Source organism: Mytilus galloprovincialis, chromosome 1 (genome assembly GCF_965363235.1).
Source record: "Mytilus galloprovincialis chromosome 1, xbMytGall1.hap1.1, whole genome shotgun sequence".
Lineage (NCBI taxonomy): Eukaryota > Metazoa > Mollusca > Bivalvia > Mytilida > Mytilidae > Mytilus > Mytilus galloprovincialis.
In genome coordinates, this window is record NC_134838.1 from 43,397,308 (window position 1) to 43,405,061 (window position 7,754).

A 7,754-nucleotide genomic window follows, 5' to 3' on the forward strand; every position below is an offset into this window, starting at 1 on the left:
GTTTAATATTTTAGATACAGATACAATATAGTGCATTCGTAAATGTAAAACACTTTTTAATAGAAAATTTAAAAGAGATACATCAACAGTGTTTATTTTAGAATTGCTCAAGTCTGTAGGGCTAATTCCCGATTGTCCCACTTTTTTTTAAATTAAGAGCTCATATTGTCCCACATGAAAAGTTCTGACTGGTCCACATTATTTTATGAGGCGAAATGTTCTTATCCCTTGTTAGATTGTCTCTATGGTTTTGTTTCAGATATATAAGCCAAAATCTACATTTTATGCGATGCTCTTCTTTTAGACATTGCGGCCATCTTAATTATTGGGCGGGGTCATCGGATACTTTTTTGAAACTAAATACCCTAAGGATGATTTTGGCCATGTTTGCTTTAATTTTGCCAGTAGTTTCAGAAGAGAAGATTTTTGTAAAAATTAATGACGACGACGAATAATGAGAAAATGAGAAAAGCTCACTTAGTCCTATGGTCCAGGTGAGCTAAAAAGCAAAACGGACAAAAAGCAACGGACAAAAAGCAAAAGTGTCGGACAAAAAGCAAAATTATCGGACAAAAAGCAAAACGGACAAAAAGCAACGGACAAAAAGCAAAAGTATCGGACAAAAAGCAAAATTATCGGACAAAAAGCAAAACGGACAAAAAGCAACGGACAAAAAGCAAAAGTATCGGACAAAAAGCAAAATAATCGGACAAAAAGCAAAAGCGGACAAAAAGCAAATCGCGGACAAAAAGCACCGTATCACACGTTCACTCTGTGTTTTTGTTAGATGTATCTTTTAATTTGTATTCATCTGATTTGTATAGTTCGTTCTTATGTTGTACTTTTACATCACTGTTCCAGCTTATCGAGGGGATGGGGGTCCCGCTAAAATGTTTTACCCCGCCTTATTCTGTATGTACGTGCCTGTCCCAAATCAGAAGGCCTTTAATTCAGTCGTTGTCGTATGTTGCTGTCATACATATTTGGTTTTCGTTCATCTTTTTGTACATAAATCTGGCCGTTAGTTTTCTCGTTTGAATTGTTTTACATTTGTCATTTAGGGGCATTTTATTGCTGACTATGCGGGCTGGACTTTGCTTATTGTTGAAGACTGTACGGTGACATACAGTTGTTAATTACGGTGTCATTGGGTCTCTTGTGAAGAGTTGTCTCAATGGCAATTGCACGACATCTTCTTTTACATATAAACGTACAATCTAGATAGTTTTATTTGATACTTGCATACAATTTGCTTGTGTTTAACAAAGTGTACATCCGCACATAATCCCCCTTTAACCTTTTCTAACCATTTGAAGTAAACGTAAATTATAAAAATGAAGACCTATTTGACCAATTATGTTAGTACCGCTTCATTGGCTCGTTTGCTACCGATTTCCCAGAGAACTAGTAGTTTACAGCAGGGGTATTGAAAGTTTTCAAAATAATAAACGTGCATAAAATTCTGGTGTTTTATTATTTAAACTTTTTGGTCGAGCAAGCAATTGTTAATTTGTTCACCGTACTGAACTCCAGTTTCCGTTCATGACATTTGAAGGCTATCAATTTATTTTACTTTTATGACTGTAAGACACGAATAATACCCTTGGACACAGAGCGAACCAGCAATGTTTATATACAATTCATCATTTCTTTTTGCTTCTACTGCTGCTGTAATGACACCTGTTGAGTAACTAGGATTCCCAGGCCAAATCGTTGTTGCAGAAGGAGCCATGACTTCATTATTTTTCATTAAGGTAAACGCAAAAGCTTGGACATTTGTTCTAATATGGGATGATATGTAATACAATCCAGGAGCATCACAAACGAACTTTCCAGTGGACTGAAATGATGATTGGTTGGTGATCCCTACACTTGTGTAAATTTTTGCAAATTTCACAGCTCCGTTGATATTCCTAGTCTGATCTGCGCACGCTGTTAAAGCAACTAAAATATAAAAAAAAATATAACTTAAAAAAATCAAATGTATAAAGATTTCATAAATATATTTTATTGAAGATGTTAAAGATTTTATATGACCCACTCTGGGAACAATATCTATGTTCCTGGACCCACTAGATGTTGCATGTGTGACATTATGCAACAGGTTTTTGTTCTTTCGTTCGTACAATAATTCTCATAGACAGCTTTGCACCATTTAATTTCATTCAATTAAAGCGTTTCAAAAAGGCTGGGTTACTTTTGTAAACTGGATTTATTTTATTTGTCAGCTTATTTAAAAAATGTTGCCCATGCATTATTTTTATATTAACAAATATTAAATAAAAATATTTTTGCGGATGTCTACAGTAATTATTTTGAAATATGAAATGTTGTTTGTTTGATGATCCCTTCGATAAGTCTATTTTTTGAATTTCAAGTAATTTCACAGCTTAATTGACATTACAAGAAGTCGATGTTCACACTTAATCTAGGAATAAATAGTACGTTATTGAAAACTTACATTTCAAAAACATCGCTATACAAATTGCTTTCTGAAAGATAATACACAATTATAGCCCTAGTATGAGGTAGATATATTGACCTGATAGAAGTACATTGAGAGGACGAAGTCTGAGATCGACACACTTCTTTTATTCAGTATATCCTGTACTGACCTCATACAAAGGTTCCCGAACATGTTTGTATAAATATCTTCAGAGCATTATATTCTATTTTTTCGATTATTCAATTTTGTTGGAATTTCAAAAATATGGGGTTTTTTTTGTGTTATTTTTAGGTGTGTTTTTTTGTACATCTTATGTTTTTTTTTTAAATATTCGATCAGAATTATACAAGTTTTAAAAACTTTCAACAATATCATGAAACTCATCATATGACGTCCCAAAGTACTTCGGTTTTCAGACATTTAAGAGGTTTAAGCAATACGATTTAGTACATTATAATTACCTTTATTTCTGTTGTCTACAACTTGACTACTCAGCATGTTCATTTGAGAAAATGCATTCGAAAGAGATATATTTAGTTCATGAGCCAACACAACAAGTTCATTTTCCATAAAGTTAGAGTTATTTTTTATTAGCGAAAACACGTTTTTAAACGTCGAATTCTGATACATCTCTAAATGCCTAACCTCTTCTTGTATGTACTTATCCGCCATAAGAGTCATATTATACAAAGCAAGAAAATCTTGGTTTCTAGCATTCTGGTTACTTTTGAGAAAGCTTGTCGTTTGCTTGAGTTCTTGTACTTCTTTTTGCACATTATGCAAATTTAATGATTGATTTATACTTTTCAGTTGTACAAGTTTTGATATTTCCTTCTCTAACGCCGCGGAATTGTTTCTTAAGGCTGTAATTTCTGACTCCTGTAGGTTAAATCTATGTTCATTTGCCTTTTCTAAAAGTGTATAATTTTCTTCCATACCACGGAATCTAGCTTCGATTATATCCGAATGTTCCTGTGTTTCATTTCGTTTTGCAGTTTCTTTAATTTTATCTTCGAGAAGTAAAAACTTTTCTTATAGTTGTTTTGTTAATAAATTCAGATTTTGCTCATTATCGTATTCCAGTTGGTTGATTCGATGTTTGAGTTCTTTATTTTCCGTCATAAATTTCTGTAAAGAAACACAATCCTGTTTACTGGCATTTGAACTAGATGTATGCTCGGGTTGCAAGAGAAAAGCAGTTACACTAAATTGACTAAATACACAAAGTACGTACACAATAGAAATCATTGCTTAAATTTTATTACAGCATTAGTAACTGATATAAATGGGACTTGCAAATTCTTTTTATACGTAAATTCTGCGTTTCAATAAAGGATCAACCGATCCGATTTTAACGAATAATATGTTTTAATATTGGACTATGTAAAACAAATTAAAGAAAACATGGGAAAACATGTGTTTGTATAGTCTTTTATTTCAATTTAGCTGTCAAATTTATCATCTTAATTACTTAAAGGCCTAGAAAATTTTACACAAGTAAGTCAATACCATTTTGGACTAACTTATACATATCTTGTCAGGAATTTTATTAAACAAATAAGCTTTGCTTTGGTCGGACATAGAAAGATTATAGTATATTCTTTCAACCGACATGGTTAGTTGGAATAATCATAAATACTAGAACACACCCGTGATATCGCGGGTCCATGACTGAATTAAAGTATATAACTATGCGCAAGCCTTATTTTAGTATTAGTACTGTCATCTGATAAAGTCATGCCGATTATAAGATACACAAAGTTTCTCTGCTTTCAAATCTTTCTGTTTGAACCCGTCGAACTGGAACTGATCAATTATTGGTAATATTAATTATTTGGAAAACAAAAGGTCCTGGAATGGAGTATTTTTTAATCAACAGCATTGTCCTATATTAGTTATAAATCAAGTTGAATTCATTGATTCGCTGTTTTACGTCATGCCCGCTAACAAATTGAAACTTATTTTAGTCCAGATTTTTAGTATTCGTATTGTTATCTTAGAAAGTCTTACGGATTAACATAGTACAATAGGTAACAATTTGACAATTTAGTAGTGTCAACCCTGTGATTATGACCCGTGTAAATAGCATATTAATCCTGAATACACCGTTTGGTGGTGCGCCTGTCAGATGCGGAACGTACAGATAAGGTAATAGGAAACAGGTGATTATACTATTGTTATCGGTATCGGACTCGACCCGGAACTTCTTAATTATTGGCAATATTAATTACGTGGAAAACAAAAGGACCTGGAGTGGTGTAATTTTTAATCTACACCTATGTACTATATTAGTTGTATATAAAGTTGAATTCTTTGATTCGTCGTTTTTACGTGATGACGGCTGACAAATTGGACCTCGTAATTTTAGTTTTATAGATAGTTTCGTTTCATGAAATAGATTTTGGTTACATTAATATTCTGTTATTGTTAAAGTATTGGGTCGAATTTTTTCACCAAATAACAATCTCATTTCATGGGAAAGGTACTTTTAAAAAAATTTAGTCCAGTACTGAATTATACTGAAATTTCAATTTCAATTTCAATTAAATTGATCACAGGATATTTCAAATATAATATCGGGCTTGGCATAAACTCGGTTTATGTCGTAATAGAACAAGACAATTCATCAATTATTTGCGTTTATTGAAATGAAACGCTTAATACCATGATTTTTCAGCACTGTTAAAAGAGAAAAAAATGTTAAAAAGGGAAACATCTAGGTTTAAACCATTGTGCAATTTTCAATATTATGCTGAAATTAAACATTAAATCTTTTAAAAGATTGTTTAGATGGTTTTGTATGATTTAAAGTAATTCAACTTGAAAACCAGTACATGGACCCCTCTTTTTTTAAATAGCATTAGGCTTGATTACGTACGGAGATTATTTGTACAATTTTTAATGAAAAAAGTCAACATTTAAATATATTTTAAACTGATAAATATACCGCTTAAAATGTCTGGTTTTTTTCCCTTAAATCCTGAATATTTGTTAAAAATTAATTATTTCCAATGAACTGTTGTACATATAAGGAGCATATTTATGTAAAGAAAGTTGCACTGTCTGATCACGTCTTTTATTACTATCTAAAATATTCAAATTTAAAAAAGTCGGTAACAAACTGACGAAACCAACTAATGACTCAGCAACGCAAACTAAAAAAAAACCAGAGGTGATATAAGTGCACCAGAAGGGTGTGCAGATCATGCTCCGCATGTGGCACTCGTCGTGTTGTTTAGGTGAAAGTAAAAACACGATAATAATTAATAGTTATCCCATAAGGACGCGGTGTGTCAGTGTTAGATCACCCCGATGGCCGGAGGCCAGAGGGTGATCTAACACTGACACACCAAGTCCGACTGGGATAACTATTTTACATCCCAGCTGTTTTAGATTAGACGAAAAACCATTAACAATTCATAAAATCTAGTTTAGAACGCCACACAACCATAACAATATACTTTATATATTACTATATGATGTATAGCCTTTTTGACCCCCAAACACGATGAGTAGATATCAAACAATGTCAACTCGCCCCACTTGCCAATCGGCCCACGCTATATCGCCACTTTATAAAAATATCGTCCCAATCTTGTTTACCGACTTGCCCCACTTTGAAAAAGTGTAAAATCAAATTGAACAATCAGTCTGAAAACTCACAAATTAACGTTAAAGGTTAAAACCCCACTGAATAAAGGTTTGACAACTCGCCCCACTAATAAAAATATCTTGCTTCCTTTAAGTATGTCAAATTACTATTATTTCGTATCAAGTCGTCCTGGTGTAGTGGTATGTGTCGTGGCTTGATATGCTAAAGGTCTTGAGTTCGAATCCCAGCATATCTACTGGATTTTTTCTACGTGAATTTTGATAGTCTTTTCCGTAAAATTAATTATAAGTTTTATAGTGGATTTGACATTCCCGCCAAAATGTTACAGAACAAAGGAAAGCATGCATAACAAAGAAACTCAAACTAGGGTGATCTGGCAGGGGTGATCCGGCTCAGATCACCCCTGTTAGAACAAAGGAGCTGGGATGTAAGTATAATTAGTTAGGACACAGTACAGGAAAAGACTACTAGATTTTGCTTCAAACAATTGAAGCATATTCGTCGTCAGTTATGATATAGTTATTCCGTAATGGTTAACCAACTCGTGACGAAATATAGGAGAAAATTGGACAAATCCACTAGAAACGTCAATTGATTTCGATCATTATAAAACAAACTATTGGCGATCTAAACTAATTTGTAAGTGGTTTAATTGAATATGTAAGAGGGAAAATATAATCTAAAATAAAAAATAAAAATCCCTTTAAAATTGAAAACAATTACATAGTGAAAATTCATCTAAAATTTTTGCACAATGGTTTCTTTACTAGTTCTTGTTACTAATAAAAAGATTATCATCTGTCATTTAGTTTCCCTGAACATTTATTATAAACCGGTATATTCAATATCTATAACGATTAAATGTTACGCTATATGACTGAAATGATGAACCTGTTTAACTCTGAAAGCTTTATCTGTTATGTACTGCAATTTGCAGAATATGTTCATGACTTATCTTGGATATACACGTAATAAAATTGAGAATGGAAATGGGGAATGTGTCAAAGAGACAACAACTCGACCACAGAAAAAACAACAGCAGAAGGTCACCAACAGGTCTTCAATGTAGCGAGAAATTCCCGCAACCGGAGGTGTCCTTCAGCTGGCCCCTAAACACATATATACTAGTTCAGTGGTAATGAACGCCATACTAATTTCCAAATTGTACACAAGAAACTAAAATTAAAATAATACAAGACTAACAAAGGCCAGAGGCTCCTGACTTGGGACAGGCGCAAAAATGCGGCGGGGTTAAACATGTTTATGAGATCTCAAGCCAGTGTAGAAAAGTAAACGCATAACAATACGCACATTAAAATTCAGTTCAAGAGAAGTCCAAGTCTGATGTCAGAAGATGTAACCAAAGAAAATAAACAAAATGACAATAGTACATAAATAACAACAGACTACTAGCAGTTAACTGACATGCCAGCTCCAGACTTCAATTAAACTGATTGAAAGATTATGATTTCATCATATGAATATCAGGCACAATCCTTCCCGTTAGGGGTTTAGTATCATACCATCATAACATATATGAGAAGAACATAACCCGTGTCATGCCAACAACTGGTTTTTGAATAAATGTGTTTAGTTCCGATGCAAAAACCCTATAAGTGAATCAATATTAACGCCAAAATATGCAATCTTTAATGACCTGACAACAGTATCGTAACTATATCCCTTCTTAATAAG

The 7,754-nt window shown here is 33.1% G+C and overlaps 1 long non-coding RNA gene across 1 annotated transcript; it reads right to left on the reverse strand.

Annotated features, from left to right (window-relative positions):
- Positions 1 to 1,455: 1,455 nt before the first annotated feature.
- On the reverse strand, positions 1,456 to 3,260 carry LOC143075294 (uncharacterized). Its single transcript, XR_012978282.1, has 2 exons — positions 2,908 to 3,260; positions 1,456 to 1,944 (listed from the first exon to the last, which is right to left on the reverse strand). It is a non-coding gene; the product is annotated as an uncharacterized LOC143075294 (long non-coding RNA).
- Between the last annotated feature and the right edge of the window lie 4,494 nt (positions 3,261 to 7,754).